Source organism: Physeter macrocephalus, chromosome 9 (genome assembly GCF_002837175.3).
Source record: "Physeter macrocephalus isolate SW-GA chromosome 9, ASM283717v5, whole genome shotgun sequence".
Lineage (NCBI taxonomy): Eukaryota > Metazoa > Chordata > Mammalia > Artiodactyla > Physeteridae > Physeter > Physeter macrocephalus.
The window spans coordinates 32,205,309-32,225,427 of NC_041222.1; the positions used below are offsets into that span (position 1 = coordinate 32,205,309).

General features: G+C 37.9%; 1 pseudogene; it reads left to right on the top strand.

The window, feature by feature from the left end:
* Positions 1 to 3,231: 3,231 nt before the first annotated feature.
* Positions 3,232 to 17,484, top strand: LOC102995492 (ferritin light chain-like; annotated as a pseudogene).
* Positions 17,485 to 20,119: the final 2,635 nt, after the last annotated feature.

Sequence of the window (20,119 nt, forward strand, 5' to 3'; positions counted from 1 at the left end):
AGAGTCTTGGGCTTCCCTGGTGGCGCAGTGGTTGAGAGTCCGCCTGCCGATGCAGGGGACACGGGTTCGTGCCCCGGTCCGGGAAGATTCCACATGCCACGGAGCAGCTAGGCCCATGAGCCATGGCCGCTGAGCCTGCGCGTCTGGAGCCTGTGCTCCGCAACGGGAGAGGCCACAACAGAGACAAGCCCGCGTACCGCAAAAAAAATAAAAAATAAAAATAAAGAAGCAGAGTCTACTTAAAGTCCTGGAAAATGTGAAAGCACTAATATTCATGGACAACTTTACACTCTGAAATTTACTCCAAATTTTGTTGATCTCTATTTTGTCTAGGAGTTTTTCAACTTTTCTACCATCATCATTTGTTAGTTTTATAATTGCATAATAAAGGCATTAAATCATACAATCTTTTGTTATCCATTGCAGTTTTAAAACTATTCCTTTCTTCGTCCTCAGCAGCTATGTCATAGATTAGTACACAAGCAAAGACTTTCAACATAACAGTACTTTATAGTGACAAGAACTATACTGAGCTATCTCTATCCTAAGACAATGCACTATAAAAGCCCTAGGAATTCTTAAGCATTAGGAATATAGAGACGATCAAGGGGCAAGGTCCTTGCCTTCAAGTATACATAATCATTATAGCAAGTGCTTAAATAGCACTTAGTATATGCCAGGCATTATTGTAACTCATCACAGCAGTCTTACTATATACTCCTTTTTAATAGATAAGGAGGGTAAAGCCAAAATTTGAACCTAGGTAGACTAGTACACTCTCCATGGCTTTAACTACTACGTTAAAATATATATATATAAAAGTTATATATATATAACTCCGAGTATTCCAAAGTTACAAAACACTTATCTACCAAAACTCAAAAAAGAGCATACAAACTTGCATAGAAAATAAACATGTAAAAGTTCATAAATAAACCACAATATAACCTGCTCCACATAATATACTGACTGCAGTGTCCTGGGCCTCTCCCATCCTTAGGTAGCCAGAAATTACAACAAAATGATACTTTTCACCTTTGGAAGTCACACCATCTCTCATACCAACAAACCCATTACTTCCTTAGAGAGAACTGGAAATTAACCTGAATATCATGAAAAAAAAATACATATATATATATATATATATATATATATATATATATATATAGCATTACTGATGTAGAATCTTTGTTTAAAGACAATAACTTCAATAGCAGAGGGAACTTTACCATTGCAGGTTTCAGATAACCTCTATATTTCTCAGATTTCATGCTAAATCATAAAATGCCATATTGTGTCTGAAGCTATATCTTCAATAGTCCATTTTCTAAAATGGACTAGCAAAGTAGTAAATACTGAGGAACACTTTGGCTCCCAAATCCTAAAGCCATTCTGATTATGCCTGGGTGATCATGGGGACATTATTGGAAACAGCAGAGGACTGGCTGAAATACCAGTGTTCTGGCCAGCTTATAAATTAGAAATTATACAGAATCCAATTTTATTTTTTTGTTAAGTAATTCCTATGAGGCTTTTGGGATGTCAATATAAAGTCCTATGATGTGTAATCTTTATCCATAAGATGGGGAACAATGCCAATCCCCGTCATAAATACTTTCACAATCTGACACTGAAAATCCACTGTAGGGCATAGGACCTGCAATTTTTTGTTAAGTAATTCCTATGAGGCTTTTGGGATGTCAATGTAAAGTCCTTTGATGTGTAATCTTTATCCATTAGATAGGGAACAATGCCAATCCCCATCATAAATACTTTCACAATCTGACACTGAAAGTCCACTGTAGGGCATAGGACTTGCAAATAGGATATGAATCACACATATCCACTCATTCAGACAATCCACAAATATTCATTTTTAAGTCTACTATATGCCAAACATGTACCGGGCTCTAAGATGCTAAACCATGCTAAATGCTGAAACAGACATACTCAGTTCTGGCCCTCCTGGAACTAATTACCTACAGAAGCGCCTTCATTGTAAATGGTCAGGTCTCAGCCAATGCTATTATCATCAGCAGGTGACCAAATGATAGAGCTTGCTTTCTAAACAAGCTCCACACTCTTTGCTTTCAACATTTTTGCTTTCCTTCAAGGCACATAATCCAGTGGTCAATTTCTCTTAGTTAGTGAGGTTTGGGGAAAATTTACCCAGTGAACAATTCCTTGTGGCCTCACTCTTTCATCATACTCTCCTCTGTGCTCTTGAACTAAAGAGACCTGGATTAAAGTCACTTGCTCTAATCCTATTATTTTAAAATACAGCTGCTCCTGCTTTGAGGATTTCTACTGGACCAACACGGTGGCAAAGCAGCACTGAAGCAGAAGCAGGTAAATTTCAAAATGACAGCTCTAAAAATATCCACTCTCCTTTTGTTCTCCTCCTATCCCTTTGCTCTGAACACCTCTGCCCTGAGGCATTGCCTTTACCCTTCTCTGATTACTGCTCCAAAAGGGTTTCCAAGAGCAGGGAGTATTTATGGTTTCATTTGCTCCCAAGTCCTTGGTGGAAAAGGATGCTTGCTTCCTGATTCTTACTAATTCCACACTCACATCGTTAACACAAAAATCATCATTTAAAAAAAAATATTTTCCTCAGCTTCATATTTCTTCTGGGCCAACACTGAAAGAATATTTTCAAAGAAACAATATCCTCTCCCCATTGCCCTTCTGAGTTTCACATTCTTACCTCTAGTCTCATTTTCAACACTTATTAAGGGACGCATCACAAAAATAGAAGAAAGTTCTTTGTGCTTTCCCTGTACCAGCCAATTATTCTAATTTGTTCTGTCTCTAAAGAACAGAATGAGAAATCAACACAAAGCCTGATTATGCGATCTCTTCCAAGGGAAAGATCTGAGACTTGTCTATTTACTAATGAAGCTCAGTGTGTATTAAGGTTTGACTGAAGCAATCATCAGGAATTTTCATCCTTTAAATTAGTGTTTTCCACCAGATGCACATCTTTCATTTTGTATAATATATCTTTTAAGTTCAGGATACAGCTGGACAAAAGAAAAGAAAAAAAGGTAACCAACACAACATTTTAAGTAATAACACAATAACAGCTATCATCCTTCCCTGAGGAATTCAGCCTACTTTATGGACACAATTTAGTACAAACTCATAAGAAAGCTAACAAAGCCCCAAATCACTTCACAATAGCCTAGAGAGGTAAAGGTCAAAAATTATTACTGCCAGGCCCAGCAGACAATGTCACCTACCGGAAAGAGCACAGGACAGGAAAACCTGGAAGCCTGTGTTCCAGTTTCCGTTATTCCTGTAAGCATTAGCATGATCTGAGTGAACTCAGCCTGCCCTGCTTTTTCTGTTTATAAAAACCTACATCATCCTCTCAGTAGAATGAAATACCACATCTGAAAAGTTGCAGATCTCTTTAGGAAAGAAACAAAAATCATGCTTTCCAACCAAAATGGAATAATTCAGTCAATGGAGACTTAATAAAAATCTGCCATAAAGCAATTGTTTTCTTGAAATCTATCTTTTGTGGTATATTTATTGGGGTAAGGAATGTTAGGAAATCATAATTAGTTACCAATTATTCCAGAAATCAAGGTCATTAAGTTCAGATTCCAACTGTGACCTTGACCCAGGCTTAGAGAGATGTAAGATGTCCCAATACCTCGTATCCACCATACATGTGAGAAACAAGACAGATCCTCTTATAAATATCCCATATGTAGCAGTTTTATTGCAAGGTCTCAAATTCGTTGCCATTTTTCCCATCCAGATGCGGGCATTTTCCCTTGAATTTGGGCAGGCTTTCCAGGGCTTCAAACAGTAGAGCAGAGGTCAGTAAATTATGGCTGGTGGGCCAAATCTAGGCCTTTACCTGCTTTTATAAACAAAGCTTTATTGGAACACAGCCATGTTCACTAGTATATGTATTGTTTGTGTCTGTTTTCACATCACAGCAGCAGAGTTGAATAGTTGCAAAAGAGACTGTATGGCTTGTAAAGCCTAAAATATTGACTGTCTGACACTTTATGGAAAAAGATCTCCAACTCCTGCAACAGAATATACTGAAAGTGATGCTATGTAATATCTAACACTAGGTCATAAAAGGTCATGCAGCTTTTGCATGATTCTCTTGAAATGCTTGAACTCTGGACACTCATTCTTGGGATACTCTATCTTGAATCCTAACTACCACGTTATGAGAAGTCCAAGCCACATGGGCAGCCATCTATAGGCACTCCAGTCAACAGTCCTTGTTGGGCCCAGTCTTCAAGTCATCCCATCTCAAGTGCCAGACATGTGAATTAAAATTATCTGGATGATTCCAGCCCCAGCCATTTGAATCCTCATGAGCTGAGGTTTCAGACATCAGTCATGGAGTAGGGACAAGCCATCTCCTCTGTGTACTGTTTGAACTGCTGACCCACAGAATCTGGACACATATTAAAATTTGTTTATTTCACCACTAAGTTTGGACTTCTTTATTATGTAGCAATAGATAACTATAGCACTGTGTCTGTACACAGGAGATCTACATTTCACAGAGCACATATTTAGATGTGAATGTTGACTGCTCAATTTCTGTTATGAGAAGAATGTATACACACACATAGATATAAAATATTTATGTATATGTAAATATTATACCTATATAAACTAATCTACATTATCCATAAAATGAGGGGTCTTTGATAATAGCTAACATTTTTTTTCAGTATTTATTATGTTCCAAGAACTGATAAATTCTTGCGTTGTATGAATTTTCTCTTTTAACCCTCATAGCAACTCCCTGAGAGAAGTAATGTTATCTCTATTTTATAGATGAGAAAACTGAGGCAAAAACAGATAACATGCTCAAGAGTACTAGACAAGTAAATTTTAGAGTCAAGATTTGAACCCAAGTTCTCAAGTTTTAGATCCCTTACTCTTAGTCACCAAGCTATAGACTGAGGAAGGGGATGAAAGCTGAAGCCATTACCTCACGTTCAAGAAGTTACACAGAAACTTAGCAGGTATGGGTGAAAGAAGACAGGACTTGGAGTCGTAAGTCCAGAGCCTCAGTTATGGAATAAATTCTCCTCTCATCTAGATACAGGTTTGTTTTTAGAAAATGAAGAAGAGCACTGCATATTTTGATTGTTAATTTCTGTACTTAATGATTACCAAAGAATGGAATTTTACCAGGGAGTTATTTTGCAATGGCATAAGTTACTGATACAAAATCAAATCTTTATTAAGTCCCCATTGCATCAGAAGTCTTTCCCACTCTTCATTTATTTTTAATCCCTTTTCTGTCTACTCTTGGCCAAAGCTTGAAGCCTAATTTAACATTTGGAAATAAAAAAATGAAACAGTCATACCACAGCAATTCCAATGCCTACTGAAATGGAAGCTCTAAATAATTTTTCAGATAATTTAGGCAATTAAAAATATTTACATCATAGACGCAAAGACAGAAGTTACTTGTGTAATAAAATAACTGGTGAGACAAAAGTTTCTGGTCAAGTAGATTTGTTTAAATATGAACACTAATCTGAGTTCTATCCCTGTGCTAAAACCCAGTGACAGGCTGCATACAGCTTCCAAAGGGATATTTCAGTGCACTGGGTCAAATTCATCCCATAAAATGTGGTATTATTAGTAGTATTAGAAGACAGAGTGTGACTGTTTTCTTCAGGACACAGATGAAGACCCCAACATAGACAATATCAAGGACAAATTATGTGATATAAGATATTATCTCAGTCCTTGGAACATGTCATCCAGGATAGAACAAGAAATAGATTTATTTTCAAGTACATGACGCCAGAGCCAGTAAGCAATGAATGGTAGACAGTTAAAATAGACAGGTTTTAGAAGTAGAGGCACAGATGTAGAAAACAAACAGGGTTACCGGGGACTGGGGGATGGAGGGATAAACTGGGAGATTGGGACTGAAATATACACACTACTATATATAAAATAGATAACTAATAAGAACCTCCTGTGCTTATCAGCATAGGGAACTCCACTCAATACTCTGTAATGGCCTATTTGGAAAAGACTAAAAAAAAAAAGTGGATATATGTATATGTATAACTGATTCACTCTGCTGTACACCTGAAACTAACACAACATTGTACATCAACTATACTCCAATAAAATATTTTTAAAAAATAGGTTTTAAGAACCACAGTCAGGGAGCAGTGTGGATTGGAAAGACCTGGCAAGAAATATTTCTGCATCCTCAGATAATCCTCCCCAAGCTGGCTATTGCAAGGGTGAGCATTTAAGAGATCTTTGACCTAAGGAGGACATGAGATTAACAATCTAACCCAATGTGCACGAATTATTCTCCTCGGTGCTATCAGAAATCAGATGGCATCGTAGAGCAGGGGTCAGCAAATCTTTTCCGTAAAGGGTCAGATAGTAAATATTTTGGATTTTGTGTACCATACATCTCTGTTGCAACTGCTCATCTGCTGCTATAGCACAGAAACAGCCATGCACAGTACGTTAATGAATGGGTGCAGCTGTGTTCAAGCAAAACGTTATTTACAAAACCAGGAGTCAAGCGAGATTTGATCAGTGGGCCAGAGTTTGCTGACCCCAGTTCTGGGTCAGTGTTCACAGCTGAATGAGTCATGAGGCCTTAAGTTCCAGTTCTCATTGTACTACTTTCTACCTGGGTGAACCTAGGTTCATCCTTTTGTTTATATGGGCCACTATATTAGTCAAGGTTCTCCAGAAAAACAGAACTAATAGCATGTGTATACAATGTGCCCATATATATTGACAGATATAGATCTAGATATCAATATTGATATCTAGATCTATATCCATATCTATATATAGACAGAGAAAGAGAGAGAGAGATTTTAAACACTGGTTCACACAATTATAGAGGCTTGGTAAATTCAAAATCTGCAGGTTAGGCGTTCTAGAGACTCTAGGAAGAGTTGCAGTTCAATTTCTGTTAAGTCTTCTGGTAGAATTCCTTTTTGCAACAGGGAGGTCAGTCTTTGCTTTATTAAGAGCTTCAACTGATTGGATGAAGCCCACCCATATTATGGAGGATGATCTGCTTTACTCAAAGTCCACCAATTTAACCATGAATTTCATCCAAAAATACCATCACAGGGACCTTCCTGGTGGCACAGTGGTTAAGAATCCGCCTGCCAATGCAGGGGACACGGGTTTGAGCCCTGGTCCAGGAAGATCCCACATGCCGTGAAGCAACTAAGCCCGCGCACCACAACTATTGAGCCCGCGTGCATAGAGCCCATGCTCTGCAACAAGAAAAGCCACGGCAATGAGAAGCCCGCGCACCGCAACAAAGAGTAGCCCCCGCTTGCTGCAAATAGAGAAAGCCCACGTGCAGCAACGAAGACCCAATGCAGCCAAAAGTATAAATAAATAAATAAAATATAAAAATTTTTTTAAAAACCCAAAACACCATCACAGAAATATCCAGAATAATATTTGACCAAATAACTGGGCATGGTGGCCCAGACAAATTGACATGTAGAATTAACCACCTAAGCCATAGTTTTGTCATGTTTTAGTAAGAAATTTTATTTATCTGAACTATTTTGATACCTTCTAGAGATAACACCCTCAGTTTTTCACATGGTAGGCAGCAGAGGGAAAGAGCCCATTTGCCCAGTCAGATGACACCTAAAAGGATAAAATTCTGTCTTCTCTCTCCAACCCACAAGGATGAATGCCAAAAATACATCACTTATATCTCCTTTAGCTAACATAGGATAGGTATGGAACTGACCTATGCTCCCAGTAATTCCCATGAAATTCTGTTTCATTAAGGAGAGACTTTACTTGCTAAGATTAGAAGCAAAAGAGGGCGGTGGATGAAAAACTGCCCAGGGATATAAGTTCATGCAAGGGAGCAGGAGAGAGAATGGGTATCCGAAGATATGCGCTCTGAGCCAACACTAATTCCACAGCATAAGGTTGTAATTCAGGGAGCCAAACTGCTGGAGGGGGGGGTTCCCCCCTTTTTTTCCCCCAAAGAGGGACAAATCAAGCATTTTGGCAAAGGAAGAGCATTAGTTATAACAGATAAATTCCTTTTTAGAGGTGATCTCTCAAATGATTTGGCTCAGTGTAGACTATGATTCGGCTCCAAAAACCATAAGCTAGAGCCTTTCATTCCAGGTCCCTCCTCAAATATCCATGATAGGTAGAAATTTCTCTCAAATGATTTGGCTCAGTGTAGACTATGATTCGGCTCCAAAAACCATAAGCTAGAGCCTTTCATTCCAGGTCCCTCCTCAAATATCCATGATAGGCAGAAATTTGGCATCAGTAGTTTTTGAAATCTCCCCAGGTGATTATAATATGCAACCAGGGCTGAGAACCGGGAGACGTAGAGAGAATTTAAATTGAACTTTAGTTAAACAGTAAAACAAGTTCTGACTCTACTGGCTGGAGCTAGACAAGGTCTATGGATTTAGTGGGATGAGAAGATGAAGAACACCAGGGAGTAAATCAAATAATTTACACCTGTGCTTAGCTAACTGTTACTCAGATAATTCAGACAATCTTACAGCACCTGAACCCTGAAATTCCTTAGCTCTGTTTAAAAAAATGTAACTCTTCAAGTAACTGAACTCTGAGAATTATGTAAATCACAAAGAAAAAGAAGAAATCTTATTTTTTGAATTAGTTGATTTCATATATACTGTTTCACTTTCATGATATAAACTAGATATCTTTCTTTCCATTTTATATTTGAGGAAAGTAAGGCTTTAAAAATCTCAGTAATTTTCTCAAGGTCACTTATTAAGGGTGTGGTAGGCAGCATAATGGCTCTTAAAAATGCCCTCACCCTAATCCCTAGAACCTATTAATATGTTACCTTACATGGCAAAAAGGACTTTGCAGATATGACTGAAGTTATAGACCTTGAGATAGAAAGATTATCCTGGATTACCTCATGGAACAAATCTAATTGCACGAGTCCTTAAAGCAGATATGACTGAAGTTATAGACCTTGAGATAGAAAGATTATCCTGGATTATCTCATGGAACAAATCTAATTGCATGAATCCTTAAAAGCAGAAAACCATTCCCAACTGTAGAAAGAGAAAGAGAGAGATGTCCTAATAGAAGCAGGATCAGAGAGATGCAACATTTCGGGTTTTGAAGGTGGAGAAAGGGGACTCTGAGTCAAGGACTGCAAGTGACCGCTGGAAGCTGATAAAGTCCAGGGAACAGAAACACCCCTAAGAGCCTTCAGAAAAGAATGTAGCTCTGCCAACACTTTTATTTTTAAAACATCTTTATTGGAGTGTAACTGCTTTTCAATGGTGTGTTAGTTGCTGCTGTATAACAAAGTGAATCAGCTATACATATACATATATCCCCATATCTCCTCCCTCTTGCATCTCCCTCCCACCCTCTCTATCCCACCCCTCTAGGTGGTCAGAAAGTCTTTTTTTTAAGATTCCATATATACGTGTTAGCATACGGTATTTGTTTTTCTCTTTCTGACTTACTTCACTCTGTATGACAGTCTCTATGTCAACCCACCTCACTACAAATAACTCAATTTCGTTTCTTTTTATGGCTGAGTAATATTCCATTGTATATATGTGCCACATCTTCTTTATCCTTTCATCTGTCCATCCTGCCAACACTTTTACTTTACCCAATTGAGACCAATGTCAGACTTGTAAGGTAATAAATTTACGTTGTTTTGAGTCACTAAATTTGTGGTGATTCATATGAAAGCAGTAGAAAACAAATACAGAGGTCCTACAAAAGCCTGCCTATATATTTATATTTAAGTATTTCTAAAATGAATTTAACCTTGTGATTGACAGCAGCAGCAGCTTCAAAGGGATCCCACCACACACCTGAGGCAAAAGTAGCCTAATGCAAAGCAGTGACAGCAGCAGGTCACCACCCCACGCTTGGGGTAGAGGGGGACTTGATCTACTGTAGCAGAAGCATAGCCTGAATGGGAACCCCTCCTCCTGTGGCACTAGTCCCATCAACACTAGTCTAATCTGCTAGCATCTGCTGTGCCAACAGGCCCAACATATACAAACCCTCCAACTCAGTAGCATTAAGTGATCCAGGCTCAGTGTTTCCTGAAACTCATATCCAATGACACTGGAAAGTTCAGATATCACCTACTATTATGAAAATATAAAAAAACAATAACAGAAGACTGGGAACTTCAGAAAGAAAAGGGGAACAATGGAATGGGTCAAAAAAAAGTGGGGCAGTATAATAGACTATCATTAGCCTCATGAGTTTCTTAAATTCTATATGATGGTCAAAGCAAAAATTATGACACTTTCTGATGTGGTTCTCAATGTATATAAAGGAAATACTAAAGAAAATCATACTTTAAAAGTGGGGAATATTAAAAGACCTAAATGGAAGTAAAATTTTGAAACTTCACTTGAAGTAATAAAACACTGATTCCAGTAGGCTATGATGTTACATATGTATAGTGTAAAGCCAAAAGCAACCACTAAGAAAACTGTACAAAACAGTGTACACAACTGATTTTAAATAAATTAAATTAAAATGGAATTATTAAAAAATGTTTAACCCACAGGAAGGCAAAATAAGAGAAACATAGGATTGAGAAATTAAGGTAAAAAAACAGAAAACAAAAAATAAAACGGTAGATCTAATCTTTAACATAGCAATAATTACATTAAATGTAAATGATCTAAATAACCAAGTCAAAGACAGAGATTGGAAGAGTAGATTAAAAAATAGCAAGCATGATCCAACTATATACTGTCTATAAGAAGCTTAAACATCATGATATAGGTAGTTCAAAGTAAAAGGATGAAAAAGATATGTGAATGTTAATGAGAAAAAGCAGGAATGGCTATATTAATATCAGATAAAGTAGATTTCAGAGCAAAGGAAATTATTAGGGGAAAAGAGGGTCATTACATAAAGATAACAGGATTAATCCACCTAGATGATCTAGTGATACTAAAAGTGTGTGCACCAAACAACAGAATTTCAAAATACATGAAGCAAACACTGAAAAAAGGAGAAAATTTTAATCCACAATTATTATTTGAGACTTCAACACAGCAATTTATAGAACTACCAGAAAGAAAAATCATCAAGGATATGGAAGAACTGAAAACATCATCAATCAACAGGATATAATTGACATTTAAAGAACACACTCAATAAGAGCAGAATACATATTCAAGTGTCCGTGGAACATTCACTCATATACCACATACTGGGTGATAAAAATACGTTAGCAGATTTAAAAGAATTAAAATCATATAGAGTACGTTCTCTAGCCATAATGGAATCAGACTAGAAATCAATAACAGAAAGACAACGGGAAAATCTTCAATCACATGAAAACTAAACAACACAATTCCAAATAACCCATGGGTAAAAAATAAAGCATCAAGGAAAAATTTTTAAATGCATAGAATAAAAGACAATGAAGATATAGGGCTTCCCTGGTGGCGCAGTGGTTGAGAATCCACCTGCCGATGCAGGGGACGCCGGTTTGTGGCCCGGTCTGGGAAGATCCCACCGCAGTGTTTGAGAATCCGCCTGCCAATGCAGGGGACGCCGGTTCGTGCCCCGGTCTGGGAAGATCCCACATGCCGCGCCGCGGAGCGGCTGGGACCGTGAGCCACGGCCGCTGAGCCTGCGCGTCCGGGGCCTGTGCTCCGCAACAGGAGAGGCCACAACAGTGAGAGGCCCGCGTACCACAAAAAAAAAAAAAAAAAGACAATGAAGATATAACAGATCAAAGTTTGTGGAATGAAGCTAAAGCTATGCTGAAAGGGAAAGAAAATATTTCAAAGCAATAATCTAATTTTCTGTATTAAAATACTAAAAAAGGAAGAGGAGAAAGCACTAAACAAGCAGAAAGGAAAAAATAAATATAAAACAAATCCATGAAACTGAAAACAGGAAAAAAGGGGGTAAAAAATCAGTAAAACAAAAGGCTGGTTCTTTGAAATAAACAATCTAATCAATAAAGATCTAGCAAGACTGATAAAGATAAAAAGAGAAATGGCACAAATCACAAATATCAGAAATGTAACCAGGGATATTATGACATATCCTGCAGGTTAATAAGGGACAAGTTATTATGAACAAGTCTACACTATAAATTCAAAAATTCAGATGAAATGGACCAATGCTTCTAAAGCCAAAACTACCAAAACTCAGCCAAGATGAAATAATCTCAGTTTTCCTGTAACCATTAGAAACACTGAATTTTTCATTTAAAAACTCCCAAAAGAAATATTCAGGCTTAGATGTTTCACTTTTACCCAAGACTTAAAGAATTTACACCAATTTTACATGATTTTTTAAGAAATAGAAGTAGAGGGAACAGTTCCTAATTAATTTTATGAAGCCAGTATTACCTTGATACCAAAACCAGACAGGGATAGTATAGAAAGAAGAAAACTACATACCAATATTTTTTATGAAATTGGCTGTAAAAATCCTCAGCCAAATATTAGCAAATTAAATCCAGAAATATATAAAAAGAATAATATACTATGACCAAGTGGTATTTATTCCAGTTATGCAAAGTTGGTTAAATATTTGAAAATCAAACAATGTAATCCACCATATCCAATAGATTAAGGGGGAAAAATCATGTGATCCTATCCATTAATGCAGAGAAAGCATTCGACAAAATCCAATCCTGTTCATGATTTTAAAAAAAGAAGAAAAAAAAACTCCAAGCAAACTAGGAATAGAAAAGAAACATACTGAAGCTCATAAAGATGATCTACAAACAACCTATACCGACATTATATTTAACTGTGAAAGACTGAATGCTTTCTCTGTAAGATCAGAAACAAGGCATCGATATCTGCTCTCACCACTTTTATTAAACATATTACTGGAGATTCTAGTAAGAAAATAAAGCAAAAATAAATAAATACATAAATTTAAAAGTTAAATTTTTAAAAATGTTATTTAAAAGACAAAAGGACTATTCCTATTATGTTGAATAGGAAGGAATATATCCTACTGAATGTTGAATAGTAATATATCCTATTATACTGAATACAGAAAAGTAAAGCTGTCTGTATCTGAAGATGAAATGATAATCTAAATGGAAAAAATACAAGGAATCCACAAAATCTTGAGAAATAATATTAGTTTGTAAATGTTTTAGAGTACAAGATCAATACAATTTTTTCAAATTATATATTAATAACAAATGTGTAGAAGCTTAAATAAAAATATGTGATGCCATTTACAACTGATCTAAATAAAATAAATACTTAAATATAAGCCCAATAAGACATTTATAGGACCTCTGTACTGAAAATTACAAAATGCTGATGAAGAAAATTTTTAAAGTCCCATACAAATGGGGAGACATACCTTGTTCATGGATTAGAAAACACAACATAATAAAGATGTCAATTCTCCCCAAGTTAATAGGCTTAACACAATTACTCTTAAAATGCCCTCAAGGTTTTTGTGGATATAGACAAGCTTATTTTAAGATTTATATGGTAAGAAGAGGCTGAAGAATAGCTAAAACAATTTGCAAAGGAAGATTAAAATGGGAAGAATTAATCTACCCAATTTCAAGATTTTGCAGTAATGATGGAGGCTAGATACATAGATCAATGGAATGGAATAGAGGACCCAGAAAGATACTGACATAAATACATTTAACTTGTTTTTGACAACAGTGCAAAAGCTATCAAGGAAGAACAGACTTTTCAAAACATGGTACTGAAACAGTTGGACATCCCTCGACCAAAAAAAAAAAAAAAATGAACCTTACCTAAACCTCCACACCTTATACAAAAATTAAATCAAAGTGGATCATAAGCTTAAATGTAAAAGCAGGACATTTTTAGAAAAAAAAAATAAGAGAAAATCTTTGGCATCTAGAACTAAGTGAATAAGTCTTAGACTTTACACTGAAAGTATAATCAATAAAAGCAAAAACTGATAAATTGGATCTCATCAAAATGAGTTAAAAATGCTTCATAGAAGATCCTTTTAAGTGGATGAAAACTCAAATTACACACTGGGAAAACATATTTGAAAATCCCATGAGACAAATGACCTGTATTTATAATATACAAAGAACCCTCCAAACAACTTTAAAAAAATCCAATTAGAAAATAGGCAGAAGACAGGAATAGACATTTCAGGGAAGAGTATATACACATGGCAAATAAGCACGTGAAAAGATGTTAAACATAATTAGCCATTAAGGAAATGCAAATTAAGACCATAATGAGATATCAGAGAATAACTAAAATTAAAGTATAGTGACATCAAATGCTGGCGAGTATGTGGAAAAATTATATCATATCACTGGTGGGAATATAAAATGGTTTAGCCACTCTGAGAAACAGCCTGACAGTCTCTTTTAATCCTAAAAGTAGATTCACCCTACAACCCAGTAATTGTACTCTTGAGCATTTATCCCAAAGAAACAAAAAATTAAGTTCCCACAGAAACTTAACCATAAATGTTCATAGCAGTTTTATTTATAATAGCCAAAAATTGGCAACTACACAAATGTCTTTCAATGGGTGAATGTTTAAACAAACTGTGATAAAATCTTATGATAGAATACTACTTAGCAACAAAAAGGAACCAATTATTAATACATGCAAAAATTGAAATGAACTTCAAGGGAATGATGCTGAGGGAAAAATTTTAAAAAGCCAATTAAGTAATTCATGATTATGTTTACATATTATTCTTAAAATAACAAAACTGTGGAGATGGAGAACAGATTAGAAGTTGCCAAGGGTTAGAGATGGGGGTAGAAGGTACAGCGGGGGAATTTTGTGAGGTTTTTGTGGTCCCAGTACAAACAATACAGCAATCTTGGTTTTAATCCCTAAAGATTTTAAAAAGTAATTCCTAATAAGAGGTGTCCAGAAATTTAGCAATGGCAGCAGATTAGAGGTATAGCTCCCCAACATGACAAATTCAAAAGAGATCATACTAATTCAATGCATATGTTAGTTTTTAAAAGGCCAGTCACATACTTAAATGGTATATATCTTAACGATATTATTCTGGGTATCCAGCTATACCAGATGGACTAGCAGGATTTTCTGTACATTCAATCTATTTAAGACAGTAAATCTTATAATAAAACAGTTTAAAAAAAAACAAAAAAAACCCTCAACTACAGTTGGATATTCTCATAGGAAGACGAGGTTAAAATAAGTAGCAGTGGTTCAAAAGCTTAAGCAGTGGTACCTAAATTTGGCTGCACATTACGATCATCTGAAGCACTTTTTAAAAACCCTCACACCGACGACTGGTCATCCCAGACCAATAAAATCATTTTAAATATCCTCAGACGATGCCAACGTCTAGCCAGAACTGAGTACCAGCAGACTAAGCAGAGGGGACGTTTCTACAAAGATCTCTTAACAATAAATCCTTTCACCCAGTCAGATTTACCTCGCCGCAAAGGGGTAAAGAAGGCTAGATGTTGTCCATACTTGCTTAGCTTTAATTAGCACTTGTGACTTGCCCAAAACCTGGATCATGTTTCCCCTAAATTTCATGTTATTCCCTGAGTTTTTCAAACCCAGGGCTAAGGGGTTTGCCAGGATGAGATTTTAAGTGCTCACACAGGGGAAGTCCCTGGCAAACCAGGACAGCCGTCACTCTACATTGAAATGTAAAGCATCCTAAATAACCCTGCCACTGTTCCCAGATACCAGTCTCTGCCAACCAGTGGAGAAAAGGCATTCTCCATTACTACCACCGCAAATGCTGCTGTACTTGCCTTAGCTAGTCCCTATCTTTTCCAGGCGCCACTCTCCTTCACCTGCTGGTGGACGGTTTGGCCAGCTGACAATGCAGATATTTTCAAACTTTAAGGTGAATAAAAATCATCTGGCGGGCCTGTTATAGCAGAGATCACTGAGCCCCACCAGAGTTGCTGATTCCATAGGGCTGGGACAGGGCCCTAAAACTTGAATATCTAACACATTATCAGGGGAGGACAGGGCCCTAAAACTTCAATATCTAACACATTATCAGGGGACGCTGGTAAAGCTGGTCAGGTTGTTACCGAATGCAGGTTCGTGTGTCTGAAGCACAGTGAGGCCAAACAAACCTAAAGGTTGGAGTTTGCAGCAGAGAAAGGTTTATTGCAGGATCGAGCAAGGAGAGGGGTGGCCCGTGTTCCAAAAAACCCTGAAATCTCCAAAGGGTTTCAGCAAAGCATTTTTAAAGGCCAGGTGAAGGAGGGGCGTCCCTAGGGAATGTGATCAGCTCGTGCACAATTCTCTGATTGGTTGATGTTGAGGCCACAGGGCAGGTAACATTATCCATCCTTAGGTGCTAGAAGGTCTGGGGGCTACCTGCTCATGATCATCAAGGAGTTAATTTCTTCCATTTGGTGGTGGTTTTTAGCATCTGAAAACTCAAGAAATATGCCTGAGATACTATTATCTGAGTACTTCAGAGAGGAACTACAGCAGAGGATATGGGGGATGGGTCTGTCCTAGGAAGGCCCCATAGGGTACTGCTTGGTTACAAGGTGACCATACTCTGAGAACCACTGCTCTAGTGGCTTGGAATGTTAAGCAATGGAAGAATCCCTTCCCAGATCTAGATTCTAGTATCGCCAGCTATTTTGGTGGGGGGATGGGTAAGTTTTTTCCTTGCTTGGACTTCTTGTTCATTTCTATCAAAGCTTATTTGAGGCAGTGCGCTCGGCGGTCCTGCACATCTGTATTTTGCTTCAACAGTGTTTGGAATGAACACACCCAGGGACGCTCCTTGCTCCAGCCCCCGACCACCCTCCTACCTTTCTTCCAGTCGCAACCTTTAGAATCAGCCACTCAGCTATCCTCAGCCTCCAGGACAGGCCAACACCGTTTTTTGAGCTTAGCTCCTTATCACTGATCAACCACGGGTTCCCATCTTTGTCAGAATTATTCCACCGAGGTGGAGGACGCCGTCCACCGCCTGTTCAACATGCATCTGTGGACACTTACCTCTCTCTGAGCTTCTATTTCGACATCAACAATGGGACTCTGGACGGCGTGGGCCACTTTTCGCCGATTGGCTGAGGAGAAGTGTGAGGGCGCCCAGCCTCTCTTGAAAATGCAAAACCAGTGCTGCGGCCGCGCCCTCTTCCAGGATGCGCGGAAGCCTTCTCAAGATGAGTGGGGTAAAACCCAGGACGCTGTGGAAGCCGCCATTCTTAGGGAGAAGAACCAGAACCAGTCACTATGGGCTCTGCGCGCCCTGGCTTCTGCCGGCGCAGACTCCCACCTCTACGACTTCCGGGAGAGCCGCTTCCGGGAGGAACAGGTGAAACTCATCAAGAAGATCGGCGACCACCTGACCAAGCTCCGCAGGCTGGCTGGTCCGCAGGCTGTGCTGGGCGAGTATCTCTTTGAAAGGCTCACCCTCGAGCACAAACAGGAGTCTCTGAAGTCTAGCGGCCTCGGAGGAGCCCCTCTGGGGTCAGAGCTTCTGCCTGAAGCCCCGCTCTGCAGCCACTAGGCAGCTTTTTAACCGCCCTGGAGCCCTCTCCTAAGCCTCGGACCAAATGGAAACAATAACGCTTTTGGCAGAAGAAAAAAAAATGCCTATTTGAAACACAAACAGAATAAAGAGAGAAAAAGAAATATGTAGATATAGATATATAGATACACGTTCTTTTAACATACGAATTGCCCCACTTTATCTGTGTGAAATAAGTTTGTTCCCGTTATTGGGCTGGTTCTCAAGCTTTGCTGCTCGTTTGAATTACCTAAAGAGCTTTTAAGGAAAACATTGGTGTCTGGGTCCCAGCCCCAGAGATTTTCATTTAGTAGGTCTAGGGAGGAGCCTGGGCATGGGGAGGTCTCAGAGATCCCCAGGTGATTCTAATGTGCAGCAAATTTGTGAATCACCTCTTGGCTTCAATCCAGCTAGTGATCAGATATTAAATCTAAGATACATGGGCCAGTGCGTGAGCTCTGTTGCTAGGTGTATTCCATTTTCTTCCTCCTGGAAGATTCGTGCCAGGGAAAATGATTGATAGTTGTGTTACTTCTCTGAAATGGATTGAAATTTCCAATTAGCTTGAACAGGGGAGGGTGAACGGGTGAATGCAATAATGTGTATCATTTACGTATTGCCCTATGTGTATGGCTAGAAGCTTTTGCAATTGAGGTCTGCTCTACTCTTCATGCTAATGGGAATGCTTGTCCTCCTAATGCAGCTGTAAACTTTATAAGCCCATAGGTAGACAGCATCACAAAATATTTACCCCTCCCCACTGGCCCACTCTCAAGCTTCACTCCCCTTCCCCAATACACAAATGTACATCAACGCGCTTGAGAGCAATATAAACATATTGACCTTCAAGCTGCTTTGCAGCTTCCCTCTTATCAGGAGATGTCAGCATTTAGTGCAAGGACAAATGCTTGCCTCTTGGTGAGTAATGTAGACAATGCCTCCTAGAGACAAATAGCCCTTAGGGAGGGGGAAAAAATCTTTCAAAAAGGTTGATGCCCAGAGGAGGCATTTTCAGTCATCTCAGCTTAGAGGTCAAATATCCAAAATAAAAATGGTTAAAAAAAAAGAAGAAAGGAAGGAAGAAAAGAAGGAAATGATTTTCTTATCTCATTGTAATAAGGCAGTTTTCCTTAAAAAAAAAAAAAGACTTAAACCTTAAATTCTCTTTCCTAATCAAAATGTGCTTTTCCATCTTTAGACTATTCCTCCTATATCCTGTATTATTCATGATGTTTGATTCTTGAAATAGCACATGGCTGAAAACAAGCTAACCTCTTGTCCACTGTGAATTAAATCTTCTTTTCCTAGGACCCGTCTACAATGTACAATTTGGGGTTTGCCAACATAATTATTTTCTCTGAAATAAGTTACAGCGTTTTGCCTTTTCAATATATAGTTATACAACCTATTGTTAACACAATATAGTTAATACAGTCTATATAGTAAATACAACTATAACACACATGATATGATGCCACTTTGGTGATTTTCTTCATCCATGTAATTCTGATATTTGACAGTATATTTTTCATATTCTAATGAGCTGAGAATTACCTTTGCAAGGATAGAAAAATAAAACAAATTCATAATATTCTTGTGTGGTTTGTCCCTGGGGTGGATTACCATAATGGGGGGATATTTGAGCCTTTCCCCAAGTCATTAAAAAATGACTTGTCTACAGCAAGCAGCCCCTTGTCCTCTCCAGGGAGAGGGGGAAAGGATCTTTAATCATAATAATCCTGGGGGGAGAAATCTCGGAAAGAAGACATCTGCTTCTGTGCCTTGTTGTTCTGCAGAATAGCGATGATTGCTTTAGCAGCTTCTATTGCCATATGTGTACAATAAGTAAATGAACATAAAATTGAATGAACGCATAAAAGAAGGATAAACCCACCCAGCTTAACAAATCCACTCTCTCACCTGCTGTGCCCTGAAACATAAAAAAAGAATCACTGGATCATAAGGATTAATAAAATAACAGTCTCTGTTAACAATATTGACAGGAGGTATAGGGATAATTTGTCTGATGTGGGACCAACAGCTTAACTGCTTAATTCTTAACCCTGCCCTCTTCCACCACTTTTCTCCTAATCAGGGAATAAAAATTACCTATACATTTGCGTTAGAAGAAATCAAAAGTCAGTAGTCCAAACATTTTTTAAAATTTTGTTTTCTGTCCAGTTGGAAATGAAATACATGATTGAATTTTCTTCATCATTCATATAGTCAATGTGGAAAACATCAGGGCCGTGAATTGCAATATAGTAAGAGAAATTTTTAAATTGGTCTTCCCAAACCACTAATAAGTAACCAATATTGTATATAATGCTAAAATCTTAGAGACTGAGTTTGATATTTTAAAAGTTCTGAAAACATTAGCTAATTTCTCCTCATCATATTTCTCATGCCTCAAAGCTGGGTATTACTTTTTTAAAATAAATTTATTTATTTTTATTTATTTATTTTTATTTTGGCTGTGTTGGGTCTTCGTTGCTGTGCGCGGGCTTTCCTCTAGTTGCTTCAAGCAGGGGCTACTCTATGTTGCGGTGCACAGGCTTCTCATTACAGTGGCTTCTATTGTTGTTCCACAACTCTATGGGTTCCTTTTTAGGTCCTAGGAAGAACCCTAGAAATA